The sequence below is a fragment of the Pelobates fuscus genome, chromosome 3 (assembly GCF_036172605.1).
Source record: "Pelobates fuscus isolate aPelFus1 chromosome 3, aPelFus1.pri, whole genome shotgun sequence".
In the NCBI taxonomy this organism is placed as follows: Eukaryota; Metazoa; Chordata; class Amphibia; order Anura; family Pelobatidae; genus Pelobates; species Pelobates fuscus.
The window spans coordinates 394,690,736-394,714,577 of NC_086319.1; the positions used below are offsets into that span (position 1 = coordinate 394,690,736).

Below are 23,842 nucleotides of genomic sequence, written 5' to 3' on the forward strand. Positions count from 1 at the left end.
ATTTCTGTTGTTGTTGTTTGAAAACCACAAAGGACAAGAAATCTTCGACTGAGACTTGAGTAGAGGAGATTTTACCTACAGCAGAGGAATGATTCCTTTGAAGTAAGTACAAATACATTTTGGAATTCTCAAAGTGAGATGTTGTTTTATCCAATTAGGTAGAAGATTCCTTTGGAGTAAGCACAAATACATTTATGGAACTATCAAAGTGAGTTGTTGTTTTATCCAATTAAGTAGACGTTTTAAGAAATGTTTTGGGTGATTTAACTGGAACACGTACAGTTGGTTTCATTTTTTTCTGCCTTTTTTTCACGGTGGGGGTAAATTGTCTTTCGAAGCGTGACGAGTACCTGCAATTTCTGTTGTTGTCGTTTAAAAACCACAATGGACTAGAGGTCTTCTACCGAGACTTGAGAAGAGGAGATTTTACCTGCAGCAGAGGAATGATTCATTTGCAGTAAGTACAAATACATTTTGGAATTCTCAAAGTGAGGTGTTGTTTTATCCAATTCAGTAGACGTCTTAAGAAATGTTTTGGGTGCTTTAAAGCTGAAGCAGAATGTTCTTTTCTATAAGAGTTATTATTGGCTTGATTAACAGCTGTTCATGCGTGGCAAATTTTACTTGCCACTTTGAAGTAAAAAAAAAGCCCATTTTAAATCCCAGACGAAAAGAGCCATGAACGTGACTCTGTTTTCAGTGATCATATGATTTGACAAATGGACAATTTGGCCTATATGATTAATGCACAATACACTAAAAATATAATATTTGGCAGCGGTGGGATTTGAACCCACGCCTCCAAAGAGACTGGAGCCTAAATCCAGCGCCTTAGACCGCTCGGCCACGCTACCTTCGATTACAGGCACACTGCTTATTATCAGGAACACGTACAGTTGGCTTCAGTTTTTTTCCCACTTCTTTTTACGGTGGGGTTAAATTGTCTGTCGAAGGGTCACAAGTACCTGCAATTTCTGTTGTTTTTGTTTGAAAACCACAAAGGACAAGAAATCTTCGACTGAGACTTGAGTAGAGGAGATTTTACCTACAGCAGAGGAATGATTCCTTTGAAGTAAGTACAAATACATTTTGGAATTCTCAAAGTGAGATGTTGTTTTATCCAATTAGGTAGACAATTCCTTTGGAGGAAGCACAAATACATTTATGGAATTATCAAAGTGAGTTGTTGTTTTATCCAATTAAGTAGACGTTTTAAGAAATGTTTTGGGTGATTTAACTGGAACACGTACAGTTGGTTTCATTTTTTTCTGCCTTTTTTTCACGGTGGGGGTAAATTATCTTTCGAAGCGTGACGAGTACCTGCAATTTCTGTTGTTGTCGTTTAAAAACCACAATGGACTAGAGGTCTTCTACCGAGACTTGAGAAGAGGAGATTTTACCTGCAGCAGAGGAATGATTCATTTGCAGTAAGTACAAATACATTTTGGAATTCTCAAAGTGAGGTGTTGTTTTATCCAATTCAGTAGACGTCTTAAGAAATGTTTTGGGTGCTTTAAAGCTGAAGCAGGATGTTCTTTTCTATAAGAGTTATTATTGGCTTGATTAACAGCTGTTCATGCGTGGCAAATTTTACTTGCCACTTTGAAGTAAAAAAAAAGCCCATTTTAAATCCCAAACAAAAAGAGCCATGAACGTGACTCTGTTTTCAGTGATCATATGAGTTGACAAATGGACAATTTGGCCTTTATGAATAATGCACAATACACTAAAAATGTAATATTTGGCAGCGGTGGGATTTGAACCCACGCCTCCAAAGAGACTGGAGCCTAAATCCAGCGCCTTAGACCGCTCGGCCACGCTACCTTCGATTACAGGCACACAGCTTATTATCAGGAACACGTACAGTTGGCTTCAGTTTTTTTCCCACTTCTTTTTACGGTGGGGTTAAATTGTCTGTCGAAGGGTCACAAGTACCTGCAATTTCTGTTGTTGTTGTTTGAAAACCACAAAGGACAAGAAATCTTCGACTGAGACTTGAGTAGAGGAGATTTTACCTACAGCAGAGGAATGATTCCTTTGAAGTAAGTACAAATACATTTTGGAATTCTCAAAGTGAGATGTTGTTTTATCCAATTAGGTAGACGATTCCTTTGGAGTAAGCACAAATACATTTATGGAATTATCAAAGTGAGTTGTTGTTTTATCCAATTAAGTAGACGTTTTAAGAAATGTTTTGGGTGATTTAACTGGAACACGTGCAGTTGGTTTCATTTTTTTCTGCCTTTTTTTCACGGTGGGGGTAAATTGTCTTTCGAAGCGTGACGAGTACCTGCAATTTCTGTTGTTGTCGTTTAAAAACAACAATGGACTAGAGGTCTTCTACCGAGACTTGAGAAGAGGAGATTTTACCTGCAGCAGAGGAATGATTCATTTGCAGTAAGTACAAATACATTTTGGAATTCTCAAAGTGAGGTGTTGTTTTATCCAATTCAGTAGACGTCTTAAGAAATGTTTTGGGTGCTTTAAAGCTGAAGCAGGATGTTCTTTTCTATAAGAGTTATTATTGGCTTGATTAACAGCTGTTCATGCGTGGCAAATTTTACTTGCCACTTTGAAGTAAAAAAAAAGCCCATTTTAAATCCTAAACAAAAAGAGCCATGAACGTGACTCTGTTTTCAGTGATCATATGAGTTGACAAATGGACAATTTGGCCTTTATGAATAATGCACAATACACTAAAAATGTAATATTTGGCAGCGGTGGGATTTGAACCCACGCCTCCAAAGAGACTGGAGCCTAAATCCAGCGCCTTAGACCGCTCGGCCACGCTACCTTCGATTACAGGCACACAGCTTATTATCAGGAACACGTACAGTTGGTTTCAGTTTTTTTCCCACTTCTTTTCACGGTGGGGTTAAATTGTCTGTCGAAGGGTCACAAGTACCTGCAATTTCTGTTGTTGTTGTTTGAAAACCACAAAGGACAAGAAATCTTCGACTGAGACTTGAGTAGAGGAGATTTTACCTACAGCAGAGGAATGATTCCTTTGAAGTAAGTACAAATACATTTTGGAATTCTCAAAGTGAGATGTTGTTTTATCCAATTAGGTAGACGATTCCTTTGGAGTAAGCACAAATACATTTATGGAATTATCAAAGTGAGTTTTTGTTTTATCCAATTAAGTAGACGTTTTAAGAAATATTTTGGGTGATTTAACTGGAACACGTACAGTTGGTTTCATTTTTTTCTGCCTTTTTTTCACGGTGGGGGTAAATTGTCTTTCGAAGCGTGACGAGTACCTGCAATTTCTGTTGTTGTCGTTTAAAAACCACAATGGACTAGAGGTCTTCTACCGAGACTTGAGAAGAGGAGATTTTACCTGCATCAGAGGAATGATTCATTTGCAGTAAGTACAAATACATTTTGGAATTCTCAAAGTGAGGTGTTGTTTTATCCAATTCAGTAGACGTCTTAAGAAATGTTTTGGGTGCTTTGAAGCTGAAGCAGGATGTTCTTTTCTATAAGAGTTATTATTGGCTTGATTAACAGCTGTTCATGCGTGGCAAATTTTACTTGCCACTTGCCACAATGGACAATTTGGCCTATATGATTAATGCACAATACACTAAAAATGTAATATTTGGCAGCGGTGGGATTCGAACCCACGCCTCCAAAGAGACTGGAGCCTAAATCCAGCGCCTTAGACCGCTCGGCTGCGCTACCTTCGATTATAGGCACACAGCTTATTATCAGGAACACATACAGTTGGCTTCAGTTTTTTTCCCACTTCTTTTTACGGTGGGGTTAAATTGTCTGTCGAAGGGTCACAAGTACCTGCAATTTCTGTTGTTGTTGTTTGAAAACCACAAAGGACAAGAAATCTTCGACTGAGACTTGAGTAGAGGAGATTTTACCTACAGCAGAGGAATGATTCCTTTGAAGTAAGTACAAATACATTTTGGAATTCTCAAAGTGAGATGTTGTTTTATCCAATTAGGTAGACAATTCCTTTGGAGTAAGCACAAATACATTTATGGAATTATCAAAGTGAGTTGTTGTTTTATCCAATTAAGTAGACGTTTTAAGAAATGTTTTGGGTGATTTAACTGGAACACGTACAGTTGGTTTCATTTTTTTCTGCCTTTTTTTCACGGTGGGGGTAAATTATCTTTCGAAGCGTGACGAGTACCTGCAATTTCTGTTGTTGTTGTTTAAAAACCACAATGGACTAGAGGTCTTCTTCCGAGACTTGAGAAGAGGAGATTTTACCTGCAGCAGAGGAATGATTCATTTGCAGTAAGTACAAATACATTTTGGAATTCTCAAAGTGAGGTGTTGTTTTATCCAATTCAGTAGACGTCTTAAGAAATGTTTTGGGTGCTTTAAAGCTGAAGCAGGATGTTCTTTTCTATAAGAGTTATTATTGGCTTGATTAACAGCTGTTCATGCGTGGCAAATTTTACTTGCCACTTTGAAGTAAAAAAAAAGCCAATTTTAAATCCCAAACAAAAAGAGCCATGAACGTGACTCTGTTTTCAGTGATCATATGAGTTGACAAATGGACAATTTGGCCTTTATGAATAATGCACAATACACTAAAAATGTAATATTTGGCAGCGGTGGGATTAGAAACCACGCCTCCAAAGAGACTGGAGCCTAAATCCAGCGCCTTAGACCACTCGGCCACGCTACCTTCGATTACAGGTACACAGCTTATTATCAGGAACACGTACAGTTGGTTTCAGTCTTTTTCCCACTTCTTTTCACGGTGGTGTTAAATTGTCTGTCGAAGGGTCACAAGTACCTGCAATTTCTGTTGTTGTTGTTTGAAAACCACAAAGGACAAGAAATCTTCGACTGAGACTTGAGTAGAGGAGATTTTACCTACAGCAGAGGAATGATTCCTTTGAAGTAAGTACAAATACATTTTGGAATTCTCAAAGTGAGATGTTGTTTTATCCAATTAGGTAGACGATTCCTTTGGAGTAAGCACAAATACATTTATGGAATTATCAAAGTGAGTTGTTGTTTTATCCAATTAAGTAGACGTTTTAAGAAATGTTTTGGGTGATTTAACTGGAACACGTGCAGTTGGTTTCATTTTTTTCTGCCTTTTTTTCACGGTGGGGGTAAATTGTCTTTCGAAGCGTGACGAGTACCTGCAATTTCTGTTGTTGTCGTTTAAAAACAACAATGGACTAGAGGTCTTCTACCGAGACTTGAGAAGAGGAGATTTTACCTGCAGCAGAGGAATGATTCATTTGCAGTAAGTACAAATACATTTTGGAATTCTCAAAGTGAGGTGTTGTTTTATCCAATTCAGTAGACGTCTTAAGAAATGTTTTGGGTGCTTTAAAGCTGAAGCAGGATGTTCTTTTCTATAAGAGTTATTATTGGCTTGATTAACAGCTGTTCATGCGTGGCAAATTTTACTTGCCACTTTGAAGTAAAAAAAAAAGCCCATTTTAAATCCTAAACAAAAAGAGCCATGAACGTGACTCTGTTTTCAGTGATCATATGAGTTGACAAATGGACAATTTGGCCTTTATGAATAATGCACAATACACTAAAAATGTAATATTTGGCAGCGGTGGGATTTGAACGCACGCCTCCAAAGAGACTGGAGCCTAAATCCAGCGCCTTAGACCGCTCGGCCACGCTACCTTCGATTACAGGCACACAGCTTATTATCAGGAACACGTACAGTTGGTTTCAGTTTTTTTCCCACTTCTTTTCACGGTGGGGTTAAATTGTCTGTCGAAGGGTCACAAGTACCTGCAATTTCTGTTGTTGTTGTTTGAAAACCACAAAGGACAAGAAATCTTCGACTGAGACTTGAGTAGAGGAGATTTTACCTACAGCAGAGGAATGATTCCTTTGAAGTAAGTACAAATACATTTTGGAATTCTCAAAGTGAGATGTTGTTTTATCCAATTAGGTAGACGATTCCTTTGGAGTAAGCACAAATACATTTATGGAATTATCAAAGTGAGTTGTTGTTTTATCCAATTAAGTAGACGTTTTAAGAAATATTTTGGGTGATTTAACTGGAACACGTACAGTTGGTTTCATTTTTTTCTGCCTTTTTTTCACGGTGGGGGTAAATTGTCTTTCGAAGCGTGACGAGTACCTGCAATTTCTGTTGTTGTCGTTTAAAAACCACAATGGACTAGAGGTCTTCTACCGAGACTTGAGAAGAGGAGATTTTACCTGCATCAGAGGAATGATTCATTTGCAGTAAGTACAAATACATTTTGGAATTCTCAAAGTGAGGTGTTGTTTTATCCAATTCAGTAGACGTCTTAAGAAATGTTTTGGGTGCTTTAAAGCTGAAGCAGGATGTTCTTTTCTATAAGAGTTATTATTGGCTTGATTAACAGCTGTTCATGCGTGGCAAATTTTACTTGCCACTTGCCACAATGGACAATTTGGCCTATATGATTAATGCACAATACACTAAAAATGTAATATTTGGCAGCGGTGGGATTCGAACCCACGCCTCCAAAGAGACTAGAGCCTAAATCCAGCGCCTTAGACCGCTCGGCCACGCTACCTTCGATTACAGGCACACAGCTTATTATCAGGAACACGTACAGTTGGCTTCAGTTTTTTTCCCACTTCTTTTTACGGTGGGGTTAAATTGTCTGTCGAAGGGTCACAAGTACCTGCAATTTCTGTTGTTGTTGTTTGAAAACCACAAAGGACAAGAAATCTTCGACTGAGACTTGAGTAGAGGAGATTTTACCTACAGCAGAGGAATGATTCCTTTGAAGTAAGTACAAATACATTTTGGAATTCTCAAAGTGAGATGTTGTTTTATCCAATTAGGTAGACAATTCCTTTGGAGTAAGCACAAATACATTTATGGAATTATCAAAGTGAGTTGTTGTTTTATCCAATTAAGTAGACGTTTTAAGAAATGTTTTGGTTGATTTAACTGGAACACGTACAGTTGGTTTCATTTTTTTTCTGCCTTTTTTTCACGGTGGGGGTAAATTATCTTTCGAAGCGTGACGAGTACCTGCAATTTCTGTTGTTGTTGTTTAAAAACCACAATGGACTAGAGGTCTTCTTCCGAGACTTGAGAAGAGGAGATTTTACCTGCAGCAGAGGAATGATTCATTTGCAGTAAGTACAAATACATTTTGGAATTCTCAAAGTGAGGTGTTGTTTTATCCAATTCAGTAGACGTCTTAAGAAATGTTTTGGGTGCTTTAAAGCTGAAGCAGGATGTTCTTTTCTATAAGAGTTATTATTGGCTTGATTAACAGCTGTTCATGCGTGGCAAATTTTACTTGCCACTTTGAAGTAAAAAAAAAGCCAATTTTAAATCCCAAACAAAAAGAGCCATGAACGTGACTCTGTTTTCAGTGATCATATGAGTTGACAAATGGACAATTTGGCCTTTATGAATAATGCACAATACACTAAAAATGTAATATTTGGCAGCGGTGGGATTTGAAACCACGCCTCCAAAGAGACTGGAGCCTAAATCCAGCGCCTTAGACCACTCGGCCACGCTACCTTCGATTACAGGTACACAGCTTATTATCAGGAACACGTACAGTTGGTTTCAGTTTTTTTCCCACTTCTTTTCACGGTGGTGTTAAATTGTCTGTCGAAGGGTCACAAGTACCTGCAATTTCTGTTGTTGTTGTTTGAAAACCACAAAGGACAAGAAATCTTCGACTGAGACTTGAGTAGAGGAGATTTTACCTACAGCAGAGGAATGATTCCTTTGAAGTAAGTACAAATACATTTTGGAATTCTCAAAGTGAGATGTTGTTTTATCCAATTAGGTAGACGATTCCTTTGAAATAAGCACAAATACATTTATGGAACTATCAAAGTGAGTTGTTGTTTTATCCAATTAAGTAGACGTTTTAAGAAATGTTTTGGGTGATTTAACTGGAACACGTACAGTTGGTTTCATTTTTTTCTGCCTTTTTTTCACGGTGGGGTTAAATTGTCTTTCGAAGCGTGACGAGTACCTGCAATTTCTGTTGTTGTCGTTTAAAAACCACAATGGACTAGAGGTCTTCTACCGAGACTTGAGAAGAGGAGATTTTACCTGCAGCAGAGGAATGATTCATTTGCAGTAAGTACAAATACATTTTGGAATTCTCAAAGTGAGGTGTTGTTTTATCCAATTCAGTAGACGTCTTAAGAAATGTTTTGGGTGCTTTAAAGCTGAAGCAGGATGTTCTTTTCTATAAGAGTTATTATTGGCTTGATTAACAGCTGTTCATGCGTGGCAAATTTTACTTGCCACTTTGAAGTAAAAAAAAAGCCCATTTTAAATCCCAGACGAAAAGAGCCATGAACGTGACTCTGTTTTCAGTGATCATATGATTTGACAAATGGACAATTTGGCCTATATGATTAATGCACAATACACTAAAAATGTAATATTTGGCAGCGGTGGGATTCGAACCCACGCCTCCAAAGAGACTGGAGCCTAAATCCAGCGCCTTAGACCGCTCGGCTGCGCTACCTTCGATTACAGGCACACAGCTTATTATCAGGAACACATACAGTTGGCTTCAGTTTTTTTCCCACTTCTTTTTACGGTGGGGTTAAATTGTCTGTCGAAGGGTCACAAGTACCTGCAATTTCTGTTGTTGTTGTTTGAAAACCACAAAGGACAAGAAATCTTCGACTGAGACTTGAGTAGAGGAGATTTTACCTACAGCAGAGGAATGATTCCTTTGAAGTAAGTACAAATACATTTTGGAATTCTCAAAGTGAGATGTTGTTTTATCCAATTAGGTAGACAATTCCTTTGGAGTAAGCACAAATACATTTATGGAATTATCAAAGTGAGTTGTTGTTTTATCCAATTAAGTAGACGTTTTAAGAAATGTTTTGGGTGATTTAACTGGAACACGTACAGTTGGTTTCATTTTTTTCTGCCTTTTTTTCACGGTGGGGGTAAATTATCTTTCGAAGCGTGACGAGTACCTGCAATTTCTGTTGTTGTTGTTTAAAAACCACAATGGACTAGAGGTCTTCTTCCGAGACTTGAGAAGAGGAGATTTTACCTGCAGCAGAGGAATGATTCATTTGCAGTAAGTACAAATACATTTTGGAATTCTCAAAGTGAGGTGTTGTTTTATCCAATTCAGTAGACGTCTTAAGAAATGTTTTGGGTGCTTTAAAGCTGAAGCAGGATGTTCTTTTCTATAAGAGTTATTATTGGCTTGATTAACAGCTGTTCATGCGTGGCAAATTTTACTTGCCACTTTGAAGTAAAAAAAAAGCCAATTTTAAATCCCAAACAAAAAGAGCCATGAACGTGACTCTGTTTTCAGTGATCATATGAGTTGACAAATGGACAATTTGGCCTTTATGAATAATGCACAATACACTAAAAATGTAATATTTGGCAGCGGTGGGATTTGAAACCACGCCTCCAAAGAGACTGGAGCCTAAATCCAGCGCCTTAGACCACTCGGCCACGCTACCTTCGATTACAGGTACACAGCTTATTATCAGGAACACGTACAGTTGGTTTCAGTCTTTTTCCCACTTCTTTTCACGGTGGTGTTAAATTGTCTGTCGAAGGGTCACAAGTACCTGCAATTTCTGTTGTTGTTGTTTGAAAACCACAAAGGACAAGAAATCTTCGACTGAGACTTGAGTAGAGGAGATTTTACCTACAGCAGAGGAATGATTCCTTTGAAGTAAGTACAAATACATTTTGGAATTCTCAAAGTGAGATGTTGTTTTATCCAATTAGGTAGACGATTCCTTTGGAGTAAGCACAAATACATTTATGGAATTATCAAAGTGAGTTGTTGTTTTATCCAATTAAGTAGACGTTTTAAGAAATGTTTTGGGTGATTTAACTGGAACACGTGCAGTTGGTTTCATTTTTTTCTGCCTTTTTTTCACGGTGGGGGTAAATTGTCTTTCGAAGCGTGACGAGTACCTGCAATTTCTGTTGTTGTCGTTTAAAAACAACAATGGACTAGAGGTCTTCTACCGAGACTTGAGAAGAGGAGATTTTACCTGCAGCAGAGGAATGATTCATTTGCAGTAAGTACAAATACATTTTGGAATTCTCAAAGTGAGGTGTTGTTTTATCCAATTCAGTAGACGTCTTAAGAAATGTTTTGGGTGCTTTAAAGCTGAAGCAGGATGTTCTTTTCTATAAGAGTTATTATTGGCTTGATTAACAGCTGTTCATGCGTGGAAAATTTTACTTGCCACTTTGAAGTAAAAAAAAAGCCCATTTTAAATCCTAAACAAAAAGAGCCATGAACGTGACTCTGTTTTCAGTGATCATATGAGTTGACAAATGGACAATTTGGCCTTTATGAATAATGCACAATACACTAAAAATGTAATATTTGGCAGCGGTGGGATTTGAACCCACGCCTCCAAAGAGACTGGAGCCTAAATCCAGCGCCTTAGACCGCTCGGCCACGCTACCTTCGATTACAGGTACACAGCTTATTATCAGGAACACGTACAGTTGGTTTCAGTTTTTTTCCCACTTCTTTTCACGGTGGGGTTAAATTGTCTGTCGAAGGGTCACAAGTACCTGCAATTTCTGTTGTTGTTGTTTGAAAACCACAAAGGACAAGAAATCTTCGACTGAGACTTGAGTAGAGGAGATTTTACCTACAGCAGAGGAATGATTCCTTTGAAGTAAGTACAAATACATTTTGGAATTCTCAAAGTGAGATGTTGTTTTATCCAATTAGGTAGACGATTCCTTTGGAGTAAGCACAAATACATTTATGGAATTATCAAAGTGAGTTGTTGTTTTATCCAATTAAGTAGACGTTTTAAGAAATATTTTGGGTGATTTAACTGGAACACGTACAGTTGGTTTCATTTTTTTCTGCCTTTTTTTCACGGTGGGGGTAAATTGTCTTTCGAAGCGTGACGAGTACCTGCAATTTCTGTTGTTGTCATTTAAAAACCACAATGGACTAGAGGTCTTCTACCGAGACTTGAGAAGAGGAGATTTTACCTGCATCAGAGGAATGATTCATTTGCAGTAAGTACAAATACATTTTGGAATTCTCAAAGTGAGGTGTTGTTTTATCCAATTCAGTAGACGTCTTAAGAAATGTTTTGGGTGCTTTAAAGCTGAAGCAGGATGTTCTTTTCTATAAGAGTTATTATTGGCTTGATTAACAGCTGTTCATGCGTGGCAAATTTTACTTGCCACTTGCCACAATGGACAATTTGGCCTATATGATTAATGCACAATACACTAAAAATGTAATATTTGGCAGCGGTGGGATTCGAACCCACGCCTCCAAAGAGACTGGAGCCTAAATCCAGCGCCTTAGACCGCTCGGCCACGCTACCTTCGATTACAGGCACACAGCTTATTATCAGGAACACGTACAGTTGGCTTCAGTTTTTTTCCCACTTCTTTTTACGGTGGGGTTAAATTGTCTGTCGAAGGGTCACAAGTACCTGCAATTTCTGTTGTTGTTGTTTGAAAACCACAAAGGACAAGAAATCTTCGACTGAGACTTGAGTAGAGGAGATTTTACCTACAGCAGAGGAATGATTCCTTTGAAGTAAGTACAAATACATTTTGGAATTCTCAAAGTGAGATGTTGTTTTATCCAATTAGGTAGACAATTCCTTTGGAGTAAGCACAAATACATTTATGGAATTATCAAAGTGAGTTGTTGTTTTATCCAATTAAGTAGACGTTTTAAGAAATGTTTTGGGTGATTTAACTGGAACACGTACAGTTGGTTTCATTTTTTTCTGCCTTTTTTTCACGGTGGGGGTAAATTATCTTTCGAAGCGTGACGAGTACCTGCAATTTCTGTTGTTGTTGTTTAAAAACCACAATGGACTAGAGGTCTTCTTCCGAGACTTGAGAAGAGGAGATTTTACCTGCAGCAGAGGAATGATTCATTTGCAGTAAGTACAAATACATTTTGGAATTCTCAAAGTGAGGTGTTGTTTTATCCAATTCAGTAGACGTCTTAAGAAATGTTTTGGGTGCTTTAAAGCTGAAGCAGGATGTTCTTTTCTATAAGAGTTATTATTGGCTTGATTAACAGCTGTTCATGCGTGGCAAATTTTACTTGCCACTTTGAAGTAAAAAAAAAGCCAATTTTAAATCCCAAACAAAAAGAGCCATGAACGTGACTCTGTTTTCAGTGATCATATGAGTTGACAAATGGACAATTTGGCCTTTATGAATAATGCACAATACACTAAAAATGTAATATTTGGCAGCGGTGGGATTTGAAACCACGCCTCCAAAGAGACTGGAGCCTAAATCCAGCGCCTTAGACCACTCGGCCACGCTACCTTCGATTACAGGTACACAGCTTATTATCAGGAACACGTACAGTTGGTTTCAGTTTTTTTCCCACTTCTTTTCACGGTGGTGTTAAATTGTCTGTCGAAGGGTCACAAGTACCTGCAATTTCTGTTGTTGTTGTTTGAAAACCACAAAGGACAAGAAATCTTCGACTGAGACTTGAGTAGAGGAGATTTTACCTACAGCAGAGGAATGATTCCTTTGAAGTAAGTACAAATACATTTTGGAATTCTCAAAGTGAGATGTTGTTTTATCCAATTAGGTAGACGATTCCTTTGAAATAAGCACAAATACATTTATGGAACTATCAAAGTGAGTTGTTGTTTTATCCAATTAAGTAGACGTTTTAAGAAATGTTTTGGGTGATTTAACTGGAACACGTACAGTTGGTTTCATTTTTTTCTGCCTTTTTTTCACGGTGGGGGTAAATTGTCTTTCGAAGCGTGATGAGTACCTGCAATTTCTGTTGTTGTTGTTTAAAAACCACAATGGACTAGAGGTCTTCTACCGAGACTTGAGAAGAGGAGATTTTACCTGCAGCAGAGGAATGATTAATTTGCAGTAAGTACAAATACATTTTGGAATTCTCAAAGTGAGGTGTTGTTTTATCCAATTCAGTAGACGTCTTAAGAAATGTTTTGGGTGCTTTAAAGCTGAAGCAGGATGTTCTTTTCTATAAGAGTTATTATTGGCTTGATTAACAGCTGTTCATGCGTGGCAAATTTTACTTGCCACTTTGAAGTAAAAAAAAAGCCAATTTTAAATCCCAAACAAAAAGAGCCATGAACGTGACTCTGTTTTCAGTGATCATATGAGTTGACAAATGGACAATTTGGCCTTTATGAATAATGCACAATACACTAAAAATGTAATATTTGGCAGCGGTGGGATTTGAAACCACGCCTCCAAAGAGACTGGAGCCTAAATCCAGCGCCTTAGACCACTCGGCCACGCTACCTTCGATTACAGGCACACAGCTTATTATCAGGAACACGTACAGTTGGTTTCAGTTTTTTTCCCACTTCTTTTCACGGTGGTGTTAAATTGTCTGTCGAAGGGTCACAAGTACCTGCAATTTCTGTTGTTGTTGTTTGAAAACCACAAAGGACAAGAAATCTTCGACTGAGACTTGAGTAGAGGAGATTTTACATACAGCAGAGGAATGATTCCTTTGAAGTAAGTACAAATACATTTTGGAATTCTCAAAGTGAGATGTTGTTTTATCCAATTAGGTAGAAGATTCCTTTGGAGTAAGCACAAATACATTTATGGAACTATCAAAGTGAGTTGTTGTTTTATCCAATTAAGTAGACGTTTTAAGAAATGTTTTGGGTGATTTAACTGGAACACGTACAGTTGGTTTCATTTTTTTCTGCCTTTTTTTCACGGTGGGGGTAAATTGTCTTTCGAAGCGTGACGAGTACCTGCAATTTCTGTTGTTGTCGTTTAAAAACCACAATGGACTAGAGGTCTTCTACCGAGACTTGAGAAGAGGAGATTTTACCTGCAGCAGAGGAATGATTCATTTGCAGTAAGTACAAATACATTTTGGAATTCTCAAAGTGAGGTGTTGTTTTATCCAATTCAGTAGACGTCTTAAGAAATGTTTTGGGTGCTTTAAAGCTGAAGCAGGATGTTCTTTTCTATAAGAGTTATTATTGGCTTGATTAACAGCTGTTCATGCGTGGCAAATTTTACTTGCCACTTTGAAGTAAAAAAAAAGCCCATTTTAAATCCCAGACGAAAAGAGCCATGAACGTGACTCTGTTTTCAGTGATCATATGATTTGACAAATGGACAATTTGGCCTATATGATTAATGCACAATCCACTAAAAATATAATATTTGGCAGCGGTGGGATTTGTACCCACGCCTCCAAAGAGACTGGAGCCTAAATCCAGCGCCTTAGACCGCTCGGCCACGCTACCTTCGATTACAGGCCCACAGCTTATTATCAGGAACACGTACAGTTGGTTTCAGTTTTTTTCCCACTTCTTTTCACGGTGGTGTTAAATTGTCTGTCGAAGGGTCACAAGTACCTGCAATTTCTGTTGTTGTTGTTTGAAAACCACAAAGGACAAGAAATCTTCGACTGAGACTTGAGTAGAGGAGATTTTACATACAGCAGAGGAATGATTCCTTTGAAGTAAGTACAAATACATTTTGGAATTCTCAAAGTGAGATGTTGTTTTATCCAATTAGGTAGAAGATTCCTTTGGAGTAAGCACAAATACATTTATGGAACTATCAAAGTGAGTTGTTGTTTTATCCAATTAAGTAGACGTTTTAAGAAATGTTTTGGGTGATTTAACTGGAACACGTACAGTTGGTTTCATTTTTTTCTGCCTTTTTTTCACGGTGGGGGTAAATTGTCTTTCGAAGCGTGACGAGTACCTGCAATTTCTGTTGTTGTCGTTTAAAAACCACAATGGACTAGAGGTCTTCTACCGAGACTTGAGAAGAGGAGATTTTACCTGCAGCAGAGGAATGATTCATTTGCAGTAAGTACAAATACATTTTGGAATTCTCAAAGTGAGGTGTTGTTTTATCCAATTCAGTAGACGTCTTAAGAAATGTTTTGGGTGCTTTAAAGCTGAAGCAGGATGTTCTTTTCTATAAGAGTTATTATTGGCTTGATTAACAGCTGTTCATGCGTGGCAAATTTTACTTGCCACTTTGAAGTAAAAAAAAAGCCCATTTTAAATCCCAGACGAAAAGAGCCATGAACGTGACTCTGTTTTCAGTGATCATATGATTTGACAAATGGACAATTTGGCCTATATGATTAATGCACAATACACTAAAAATATAATATTTGGCAGCGGTGGGATTTGAACCCACGCCTCCAAAGAGACTGGAGCCTAAATCCAGCGCCTTAGACCGCTCGGCCACGCTACCTTCAATTACAGGCACACAGCTTATTATCAGGAACACGTACAGTTGGCTTCAGTTTTTTTCCCACTTCTTTTTACGGTGGGGTTAAATTGTCTGTCGAAGGGTCACAAGTACCTGCAATTTCTGTTGTTGTTGTTTGAAAACCACAAAGGACAAGAAATCTTCGACTGAGACTTGAGTAGAGGAGATTTTACCTACAGCAGAGGAATGATTCCTTTGAAGTAAGTACAAATACATTTTGGAATTCTCAAAGTGAGATGTTGTTTTATCCAATTAGGTAGACAATTCCTTTGGAGTAAGCACAAATACATTTATGGAATTATCAAAGTGAGTTGTTGTTTTATCCAATTAAGTAGACGTTTTAAGAAATGTTTTGGGTGATTTAACTGGAACACGTACAGTTGGTTTCATTTTTTTCTGCCTTTTTTTCACGGTGGGGGTAAATTATCTTTCGAAGCGTGACGAGTACCTGCAATTTCTGTTGTTGTCATTTAAAAACCACAATGGACTAGAGGTCTTCTACCGAGACTTGAGAAGAGGAGATTTTACCTGCAGCAGAGGAATGATTAATTTGCAGTAAGTACGAATACATTTTGGAATTCTCAAAGTGAGGTGTTGTTTTATCCAATTCAGTAGACGTCTTAAGAAATGTTTTGGGTGCTTTAAAGCTGAAGCAGGATGTTCTTTTCTATAAGAGTTATTATTGGCTTGATTAACAGCTGTTCATGCGTGGCAAATTTTACTTGCCACTTTGAAGTAAAAAAAAAGCCCATTTTAAATCCCAAACAAAAAGAGCCATGAACGTGACTCTGTTTTCAGTGATCATATGAGTTGACAAATGGACAATTTGGCCTTTATGAATAATGCACAATACACTAAAAATGTAATATTTGGCAGCGGTGGGATTTGAAACCACGCCTCCAAAGAGACTGGAGCCTAAATCCAGCGCCTTAGACCACTCGGCCACGCTACCTTCGATTACAGGCACACAGCTTATTATCAGGAACACGTACAGTTGGTTTCAGTTTTTTTCCCACTTCTTTTCACGGTGGTGTTAAATTGTCTGTCGAAGGGTCACAAGTACCTGCAATTTCTGTTGTTGTTGTTTGAAAACCACAAAGGACAAGAAATCTTCGACTGAGACTTGAGTAGAGGAGATTTTACCTACAGCAGAGGAATGATTCCTTTGAAGTAAGTACAAATACATTTTGGAATTCTCAAAGTGAGATGTTGTTTTATCCAATTAGGTAGACGATTCCTTTGAAATAAGCACAAATACATTTATGGAACTATCAAAGTGAGTTGTTGTTTTATCCAATTAAGTAGACGTTTTAAGAAATGTTTTGGGTGATTTAACTGGAACACGTACAGTTGGTTTCATTTTTTTCTGCCTTTTTTTCACGGTGGGGGTAAATTGTCTTTCGAAGCGTGACGAGTACCTGCAATTTCTGTTGTTGTCGTTTAAAAACCACAATGGACTAGAGGTCTTCTACCGAGACTTGAGAAGAGGAGATTTTACCTGCAGCAGAGGAATGATTCATTTGCAGTAAGTACAAATACATTTTGGAATTCTCAAAGTGAGGTGTTGTTTTATCCAATTCAGTAGACGTCTTAAGAAATGTTTTGGGTGCTTTAAAGCTGAAGCAGGATGTTCTTTTCTATAAGAGTTATTATTGGCTTGATTAACAGCTGTTCATGCGTGGCAAATTTTACTTGCCACTTTGAAGTAAAAAAAAAGCCCATTTTAAATCCCAGACGAAAAGAGCCATGAACGTGACTCTGTTTTCAGTGATCATATGATTTGACAAATGGACAATTTGGCCTATATGATTAATGCACAATACACTAAAAATGTAATATTTGGCAGCGGTGGGATTCGAACCCACGCCTCCAAAGAGACTGGAGCCTAAATCCAGCGCCTTAGACCGCTCGGCCACGCTACCTTCGATTACAGGCACACAGCTTATTATCAGGAACACGTACAGTTGGCTTCAGTTTTTTTCCCACTTCTTTTTACGGTGGGGTTAAATTGTCTGTCGAAGGGTCACAAGTACCTGCAATTTCTGTTGTTGTTGTTTGAAAACCACAAAGGACAAGAAATCTTCGACTGAGACTTGAGTAGAGGAGATTTTACCTACAGCAGAGGAATGATTCCTTTGAAGAAAGTACAAATACATTTAGGAATTCTCAAAGTGAGATGTTGTTTTATCCAATTAGGTAGACAATTCCTTTGGAGTAAGCACAAATACATTTATGGAATTATCAAAGTGAGTTGTTGTTTTATCCAATTAAGTAGACGTTTTAAGAAATGTTTTGGGTGATTTAACTGGAACACGTACAGTTGGTTTCATTTTTTTCTGCCTTTTTTTCACGGTGGGGGTAAATTATCTTTTGAAGCGTGACGAGTACCTGCAATTTCTGTTGTTGTTGTTTAAAAACCACAATGAACTAGAGGTCTTCTACCGAGACTTGAGAAGAGGAGATTTTACCTGCAGCAGAGGAATGATTCATTTGCAGTAAGTACAAATACATTTTGGAATTCTCAAAGTGAGGTGTTGTTTTATCCAATTCAGTAGACGTCTTAAGAAATGTTTTGGGTGCTTTAAAGCTGAAGCAGGATGTTCTTTTCTATAAGAGTTATTATTGGCTTGATTAACAGCTGTTCATGCGTGGCAAATTTTACTTGCCACTTTGAAGTAAAAAAAAAGCCCATTTTAAATCCCAAACAAAAAGAGCCATGAACGTGACTCTGTTTTCAGTGATCATATGAGTTGACAAATGGACAATTTGGCCTTTATGAATAATGCACAATACACTAAAAATGTAATATTTGGCAGCGGTGGGATTTGAAACCACGCCTCCAAAGAGACTGGAGCCTAAATCCAGCGCCTTAGACCACTCGGCCACGCTACCTTCGATTACAGGCACACAGCTTATTATCAGGAACACGTACAGTTGGTTTCAGTTTTTTTCCCACTTCTTTTCACGGTGGTGTTAAATTGTCTGTCGAAGGGTCACAAGTACCTGCAATTTCTGTTGTTGTTGTTTGAAAACCACAAAAGACAAGAAATCTTCGACTGAGACTTGAGTAGAGGAGATTTTACCTACAGCAGAGGAATGATTCCTTTGAAGTAAGTACAAATACATTTCAGAATTCTCAAAGTGAGATGTTGTTTTATCCAATTAGGTAGAAGATTCCTTTGGAGTAAGCACAAATACATTTATGGAACTATCAAAGTGAGTTGTTGTTTTATCCAATTAAGTAGACGTTTTAAGAAATGTTTTGGGTGATTTAACTGGAACACGTACAGTTGGTTTCATTTTTTTCTGCCTTTTTTTCACGGTGGGGGTAAATTGTCTTTCGAAGCGTGACGAGTACCTGCAATTTCTGTTGTTGTCGTTTAAAAACCACAATGGACTAGAGGTCTTCTACCGAGACTTGAGAAGAGGAGATTTTACCTGCAGCAGAGGAATGATTCATTTGCAGTAAGTACAAATACATTTTGGAATTCTCAAAGTGAGGTGTTGTTTTATCCAATTCAGTAGACGTCTTAAGAAATGTTTTGGGTGCTTTAAAGCTGAAGCAGGATGTTCTTTTCTATAAGAGTTATTATTGGCTTGATTAACAGCTGTTCATGCGTGGCAAATTTTACTTGCCACTTTGAAGTAAAAAAAAAGCCCATTTTAAATCCCAGACGAAAAGAGCCATGAACGTGACTCTGTTTTCAGTGATCATATGATTTGACAAATGGACAATTTGGCCTATATGATTAATGCACAATACACTAAAAATGTAATATTTGGCAGCGGTGGGATTCGAACCCACGCCTCCAAAGAGACTGGAGCCTAAATCCAGCGCCTTAGACCGCTCGGCCACGCTACCTTCGATTACAGGCACACAGCTTATTATCAGGAACACGTACAGTTGGCTTCAGTTTTTTTCCCACTTCTTTTTACGGTGGGGTTAAATTGTCTGTCGAAGGGTCACAAGTACCTGCAATTTCTGTTGTTGTTGTTTGAAAACCACAAAGGACAAGAAATCTTCGACTGAGACTTGAGTAGAGGAGATTTTACCTACAGCAGAGGAATGATTCCTTTGAAGTAAGTACAAATACATTTTGGAATTCTCAAAGTGAGATGTTGTTTTATCCAATTAGGTAGACAATTCCTTTGGAGTAAGCACAAATACATTTATGGAATTATCAAAGTGAGTTGTTGTTTTATCCAATTAAGTAGACGTTTTAAGAAATGTTTTGGGTGATTTAACTGGAACACGTACAGTTGGTTTCATTTTTTTCTGCCTTTTTTTCACGGTGGGGGTAAATTATCTTTCGAAGCGTGACGAGTACCTGCAATTTCTGTTGTTGTTGTTTAAAAACCACAATGAACTAGAGGTCTTCTACCGAGACTTGAGAAGAGGAGATTTTACCTGCAGCAGAGGAATGATTCATTTGCAGTAAGTACAAATACATTTTGGAATTCTCAAAGTGAGGTGTTGTTTTATCCAATTCAGTAGACGTTTTAAGAAATGTTTTGGGTGATTTAACTGGAACACGTACAGTTGGTTTCATTTTTTTCTGCCTTTTTTTCACGGTGGGGGTAAATTGTCTTTCGAAGCGTGACGAGTACCTGCAATTTCTGTTGTTGTCGTTTAAAAACCACAATGGACTAGAGGTCTTCTACCGAGACTTGAGAAGAGGAGATTTTACCTGCAGCAGAGGAATGATTCATTTGCAGTAAGTACAAATACATTTTGGAATTCTCAAAGTGAGGTGTTGTTTTATCCAATTCAGTAGACGTCTTAAGAAATGTTTTGGGTGCTTTAAAGCTGAAGCAGGATGTTCTTTTCTATAAGAGTTATTATTGGCTTGATTAACAGCTGTTCATGCGTGGCAAATTTTACTTGCCACTTTGAAGTAAAAAAAAAGCCCATTTTAAATCCCAGACGAAAAGAGCCATGAACGTGACTCTGTTTTCAGTGATCATATGATTTGACAAATGGACAATTTGGCCTATATGATTAATGCACAATACACTAAAAATGTAATATTTGGCAGCGGTGGGATTCGAACCCACGCCTCCAAAGAGACTGGAGCCTAAATCCAGCGCCTTAGACCGCTCGGCCACGCTACCTTCGATTACAGGCACACAGCTTATTATCAGGAACACGTACAGTTGGCTTCAGTTTTTTTCCCACTTCTTTTTACGGTGGGGTTAAATTGTCTGTCGAAGGGTCACAAGTACCTGCAATTTCTGTTGTTGTTGTTTGAAAACCACAAAGGACAAGAAATCTTCGACTGAGACTTGAGTAGAGGAGATTTTACCTACAGCAGAGGAATGATTCCTTTGAAGAAAGTACAAATACATTTTGGAATTCTCAAAGTGAGATGTTGTTTTATCCAATTAGGTAGACAATTCCTTTGGAGTAAGCACAAATACATTTATGGAATTATCAAAGTGAGTTGTTGTTTTATCCAATTAAGTAGACGTTTTAAGAAATGTTTTGGGTGATTTAACTGGAACACGTACAGTTGGTTTCATTTTTTTCTGCCTTTTTTTCACGGTGGGGGTAAATTATCTTTTGAAGCGTGACGAGTACCTGCAATTTCTGTTGTTGTTGTTTAAAAACCACAATGAACTAGAGGTCTTCTACCGAGACTTGAGAAGAGGAGATTTTACCTGCAGCAGAGGAATGATTCATTTGCAGTAAGTACAAATACATTTTGGAATTCTCAAAGTGAGGTGTTGTTTTATCCAATTCAGTAGACGTCTTAAGAAATGTTTTGGGTGCTTTAAAGCTGAAGCAGGATGTTCTTTTCTATAAGAGTTATTATTGGCTTGATTAACAGCTGTTCATGCGTGGCAAATTTTACTTGCCACTTTGAAGTAAAAAAAAAGCCCATTTTAAATCCCAAACAAAAAGAGCCATGAACGTGACTCTGTTTTCAGTGATCATATGAGTTGACAAATGGACAATTTGGCCTTTATGAATAATGCACAATACACTAAAAATGTAATATTTGGCAGCGGTGGGATTTGAAACCACGCCTCCAAAGAGACTGGAGCCTAAATCCAGCGCCTTAGACCACTCGGCCACGCTACCTTCGATTACAGGCACACAGCTTATTATCAGGAACACGTACAGTTGGTTTCAGTTTTTTTCCCACTTCTTTTCACGGTGGTGTTAAATTGTCTGTCGAAGGGTCACAAGTACCTGCAATTTCTGTTGTTGTTGTTTGAAAACCACAAAAGACAAGAAATCTTCGACTGAGACTTGAGTAGAGGAGATTTTACCTACAGCAGAGGAATGATTCCTTTGAAGTAAGTACAAATACATTTCAGAATTCTCAAAGTGAGATGTTGTTTTATCCAATTAGGTAGAAGATTCCTTTGGAGTAAGCACAAATACATTTATGGAACTATCAAAGTGAGTTGTTGTTTTATCCAATTAAGTAGACGTTTTAAGAAATGTTTTGGGTGATTTAACTGGAACACGTACAGTTGGTTTCATTTTTTTCTGCCTTTTTTTCACGGTGGGGGTAAATTGTCTTTCGAAGCGTGACGAGTACCTGCAATTTCTGTTGTTGTCGTTTAAAAACCACAATGGACTAGAGGTCTTCTACCGAGACTTGAGAAGAGGAGATTTTACCTGCAGCAGAGGAATGATTCATTTGCAGTAAGTACAAATACATTTTGGAATTCTCAAAGTGAGGTGTTGTTTTATCCAATTCAGTAGACGTCTTAAGAAATGTTTTGGGTGCTTTAAAGCTGAAGCAGGATGTTCTTTTCTATAAGAGTTATTATTGGCTTGATTAACAGCTGTTCATGCGTGGCAAATTTTACTTGCCACTTTGAAGTAAAAAAAAAGCCCATTTTAAATCCCAGACGAAAAGAGCCATGAACGTGACTCTGTTTTCAGTGATCATATGATTTGACAAATGGACAATTTGGCCTATATGATTAATGCACAATACACTAAAAATGTAATATTTGGCAGCAGTGGGATTCGAACCCACGCCTCCAAAGAGACTGGAGCCTAAATCCAGCGCCTTAGACCGCTCGGCCACGCTACCTTCGATTACAGGCACACAGCTTATTATCAGGAACACGTACAGTTGGCTTCAGTTTTTTTCCCACTTCTTTTTACGGTGGGGTTAAATTGTCTGTCGAAGGGTCACAAGTACCTGCAATTTCTGTTGTTGTTGTTTGAAAACCACAAAGGACAAGAAATCTTCGACTGAGACTTGAGTAGAGGAGATTTTACCTACAGCAGAGGAATGATTCCTTTGAAGTAAGTACAAATACATTTTGGAATTCTCAAAGTGAGATGTTGTTTTATCCAATTAGGTAGACAATTCCTTTGGAGTAAGCACAAATACATTTATGGAATTATCAAAGTGAGTTGTTGTTTTATCCAATTAAGTAGACGTTTTAAGAAATGTTTTGGGTGATTTAACTGGAACACGTACAGTTGGTTTCATTTTTTTCTGCCTTTTTTTCACGGTGGGGGTAAATTATCTTTCGAAGCGTGACGAGTACCTGCAATTTCTGTTGTTGTTGTTTAAAAACCACAATGAACTAGAGGTCTTCTACCGAGACTTGAGAAGAGGAGATTTTACCTGCAGCAGAGGAATGATTCATTTGCAGTAAGTACAAATACATTTTGGAATTCTCAAAGTGAGGTGTTGTTTTATCCAATTCAGTAGACGTTTTAAGAAATGTTTTGGGTGATTTAACTGGAACACGTACAGTTGGTTTCATTTTTTTCTGCCTTTTTTTCACGGTGGGGGTAAATTGTCTTTCGAAGCGTGACGAGTACCTGCAATTTCTGTTGTTGTCGTTTAAAAACCACAATGGACTAGAGGTCTTCTACCGAGACTTGAGAAGAGGAGATTTTACCTGCAGCAGAGGAATGATTCATTTGCAGTAAGTACAAATACATTTTGGAATTCTCAAAGTGAGGTGTTGTTTTATCCAATTCAGTAGACGTCTTAAGAAATGTTTTGGGTGCTTTAAAGCTGAAGCAGGATGTTCTTTTCTATAAGAGTTATTATTGGCTTGATTAACAGCTGTTCATGCGTGGCAAATTTTACTTGCCACTTTGAAGTAAAAAAAAAGCCCATTTTAAATCCCAAACAAAAAGAGCCATGAACGTGACTCTGTTTTCAGTGATCATATGAGTTGACAAATGGACAATTTGGCCTTTATGAATAATGCACAATACACTAAAAATGTAATATTTGGCAGCGGTGGGATTTGAAACCACGCCTCCAAAGAGACTGGAGCCTAAATCCAGCGCCTTAGACCACTCGGCCACGCTACCTTCGATTACAGGCACACAGCTTATTATCAGGAACACGTACAGTTGGTTTCAGTTTTTTTCCCACTTCTTTTCACGGTGGTGTTAAATTGTCTGTCGAAGGGTCACAAGTACCTGCAATTTCTGTTGTTGTTGTTTGAAAACCACAAAAGACAAGAAATCTTCGACTGAGACTTGAGTAGAGGAGATTTTACCTACAGCAGAGGAATGATTCCTTTGAAGTAAGTACAAATACATTTTGGAATTCTCAAAGTGAGATGTTGTTTTATCCAATTAGGTAGAAGATTCCTTTGGAGTAAGCACAAATACATTTATGGAACTATCAAAGTGAGTTGTTGTTTTATCCAATTAAGTAGACG

The 23,842-nt window shown here is 37.9% G+C and overlaps 24 non-coding genes across 24 annotated transcripts; all 24 read right to left on the reverse strand.

Moving 5' to 3' along the window:
• Nucleotides 1-772: 772 nt before the first annotated feature.
• On the reverse strand, nt 773-854 carry TRNAL-UAG (transfer RNA leucine (anticodon UAG)). Its single transcript has one exon. It is a non-coding gene; the product is annotated as a tRNA-Leu (tRNA).
• An 888-nt stretch (nt 855-1,742) lies between these two features.
• On the reverse strand, nt 1,743-1,824 carry TRNAL-UAG (transfer RNA leucine (anticodon UAG)). Its single transcript has one exon. It is a non-coding gene; the product is annotated as a tRNA-Leu (tRNA).
• An 888-nt stretch (nt 1,825-2,712) lies between these two features.
• TRNAL-UAG (transfer RNA leucine (anticodon UAG)) lies at nt 2,713-2,794 on the reverse strand. The gene has a single exon. It is a non-coding gene; the product is annotated as a tRNA-Leu (tRNA).
• Nucleotides 2,795-3,602: 808 nt separating this feature from the next.
• On the reverse strand, nt 3,603-3,684 carry TRNAL-UAG (transfer RNA leucine (anticodon UAG)). Its single transcript has one exon. It is a non-coding gene; the product is annotated as a tRNA-Leu (tRNA).
• An 888-nt stretch (nt 3,685-4,572) lies between these two features.
• On the reverse strand, nt 4,573-4,654 carry TRNAL-UAG (transfer RNA leucine (anticodon UAG)). The gene has a single exon. It is a non-coding gene; the product is annotated as a tRNA-Leu (tRNA).
• Nucleotides 4,655-5,543: 889 nt separating this feature from the next.
• TRNAL-UAG (transfer RNA leucine (anticodon UAG)) lies at nt 5,544-5,625 on the reverse strand. Its single transcript has one exon. It is a non-coding gene; the product is annotated as a tRNA-Leu (tRNA).
• An 808-nt stretch (nt 5,626-6,433) lies between these two features.
• TRNAL-UAG (transfer RNA leucine (anticodon UAG)) lies at nt 6,434-6,515 on the reverse strand. Its single transcript has one exon. It is a non-coding gene; the product is annotated as a tRNA-Leu (tRNA).
• Nucleotides 6,516-7,404: 889 nt separating this feature from the next.
• TRNAL-UAG (transfer RNA leucine (anticodon UAG)) lies at nt 7,405-7,486 on the reverse strand. The gene has a single exon. It is a non-coding gene; the product is annotated as a tRNA-Leu (tRNA).
• An 888-nt stretch (nt 7,487-8,374) lies between these two features.
• TRNAL-UAG (transfer RNA leucine (anticodon UAG)) lies at nt 8,375-8,456 on the reverse strand. The gene has a single exon. It is a non-coding gene; the product is annotated as a tRNA-Leu (tRNA).
• Nucleotides 8,457-9,344: 888 nt separating this feature from the next.
• Nucleotides 9,345-9,426, reverse strand: TRNAL-UAG (transfer RNA leucine (anticodon UAG)). The gene has a single exon. It is a non-coding gene; the product is annotated as a tRNA-Leu (tRNA).
• Nucleotides 9,427-10,314: 888 nt separating this feature from the next.
• Nucleotides 10,315-10,396, reverse strand: TRNAL-UAG (transfer RNA leucine (anticodon UAG)). The gene has a single exon. It is a non-coding gene; the product is annotated as a tRNA-Leu (tRNA).
• An 808-nt stretch (nt 10,397-11,204) lies between these two features.
• Nucleotides 11,205-11,286, reverse strand: TRNAL-UAG (transfer RNA leucine (anticodon UAG)). Its single transcript has one exon. It is a non-coding gene; the product is annotated as a tRNA-Leu (tRNA).
• An 888-nt stretch (nt 11,287-12,174) lies between these two features.
• TRNAL-UAG (transfer RNA leucine (anticodon UAG)) lies at nt 12,175-12,256 on the reverse strand. Its single transcript has one exon. It is a non-coding gene; the product is annotated as a tRNA-Leu (tRNA).
• An 888-nt stretch (nt 12,257-13,144) lies between these two features.
• On the reverse strand, nt 13,145-13,226 carry TRNAL-UAG (transfer RNA leucine (anticodon UAG)). Its single transcript has one exon. It is a non-coding gene; the product is annotated as a tRNA-Leu (tRNA).
• An 888-nt stretch (nt 13,227-14,114) lies between these two features.
• Nucleotides 14,115-14,196, reverse strand: TRNAL-UAG (transfer RNA leucine (anticodon UAG)). The gene has a single exon. It is a non-coding gene; the product is annotated as a tRNA-Leu (tRNA).
• Nucleotides 14,197-15,084: 888 nt separating this feature from the next.
• Nucleotides 15,085-15,166, reverse strand: TRNAL-UAG (transfer RNA leucine (anticodon UAG)). The gene has a single exon. It is a non-coding gene; the product is annotated as a tRNA-Leu (tRNA).
• An 888-nt stretch (nt 15,167-16,054) lies between these two features.
• On the reverse strand, nt 16,055-16,136 carry TRNAL-UAG (transfer RNA leucine (anticodon UAG)). Its single transcript has one exon. It is a non-coding gene; the product is annotated as a tRNA-Leu (tRNA).
• An 888-nt stretch (nt 16,137-17,024) lies between these two features.
• On the reverse strand, nt 17,025-17,106 carry TRNAL-UAG (transfer RNA leucine (anticodon UAG)). The gene has a single exon. It is a non-coding gene; the product is annotated as a tRNA-Leu (tRNA).
• Nucleotides 17,107-17,994: 888 nt separating this feature from the next.
• Nucleotides 17,995-18,076, reverse strand: TRNAL-UAG (transfer RNA leucine (anticodon UAG)). Its single transcript has one exon. It is a non-coding gene; the product is annotated as a tRNA-Leu (tRNA).
• Nucleotides 18,077-18,964: 888 nt separating this feature from the next.
• Nucleotides 18,965-19,046, reverse strand: TRNAL-UAG (transfer RNA leucine (anticodon UAG)). The gene has a single exon. It is a non-coding gene; the product is annotated as a tRNA-Leu (tRNA).
• Nucleotides 19,047-20,214: 1,168 nt separating this feature from the next.
• Nucleotides 20,215-20,296, reverse strand: TRNAL-UAG (transfer RNA leucine (anticodon UAG)). Its single transcript has one exon. It is a non-coding gene; the product is annotated as a tRNA-Leu (tRNA).
• An 888-nt stretch (nt 20,297-21,184) lies between these two features.
• TRNAL-UAG (transfer RNA leucine (anticodon UAG)) lies at nt 21,185-21,266 on the reverse strand. The gene has a single exon. It is a non-coding gene; the product is annotated as a tRNA-Leu (tRNA).
• An 888-nt stretch (nt 21,267-22,154) lies between these two features.
• TRNAL-UAG (transfer RNA leucine (anticodon UAG)) lies at nt 22,155-22,236 on the reverse strand. Its single transcript has one exon. It is a non-coding gene; the product is annotated as a tRNA-Leu (tRNA).
• Nucleotides 22,237-23,404: 1,168 nt separating this feature from the next.
• TRNAL-UAG (transfer RNA leucine (anticodon UAG)) lies at nt 23,405-23,486 on the reverse strand. Its single transcript has one exon. It is a non-coding gene; the product is annotated as a tRNA-Leu (tRNA).
• Between the last annotated feature and the right edge of the window lie 356 nt (nt 23,487-23,842).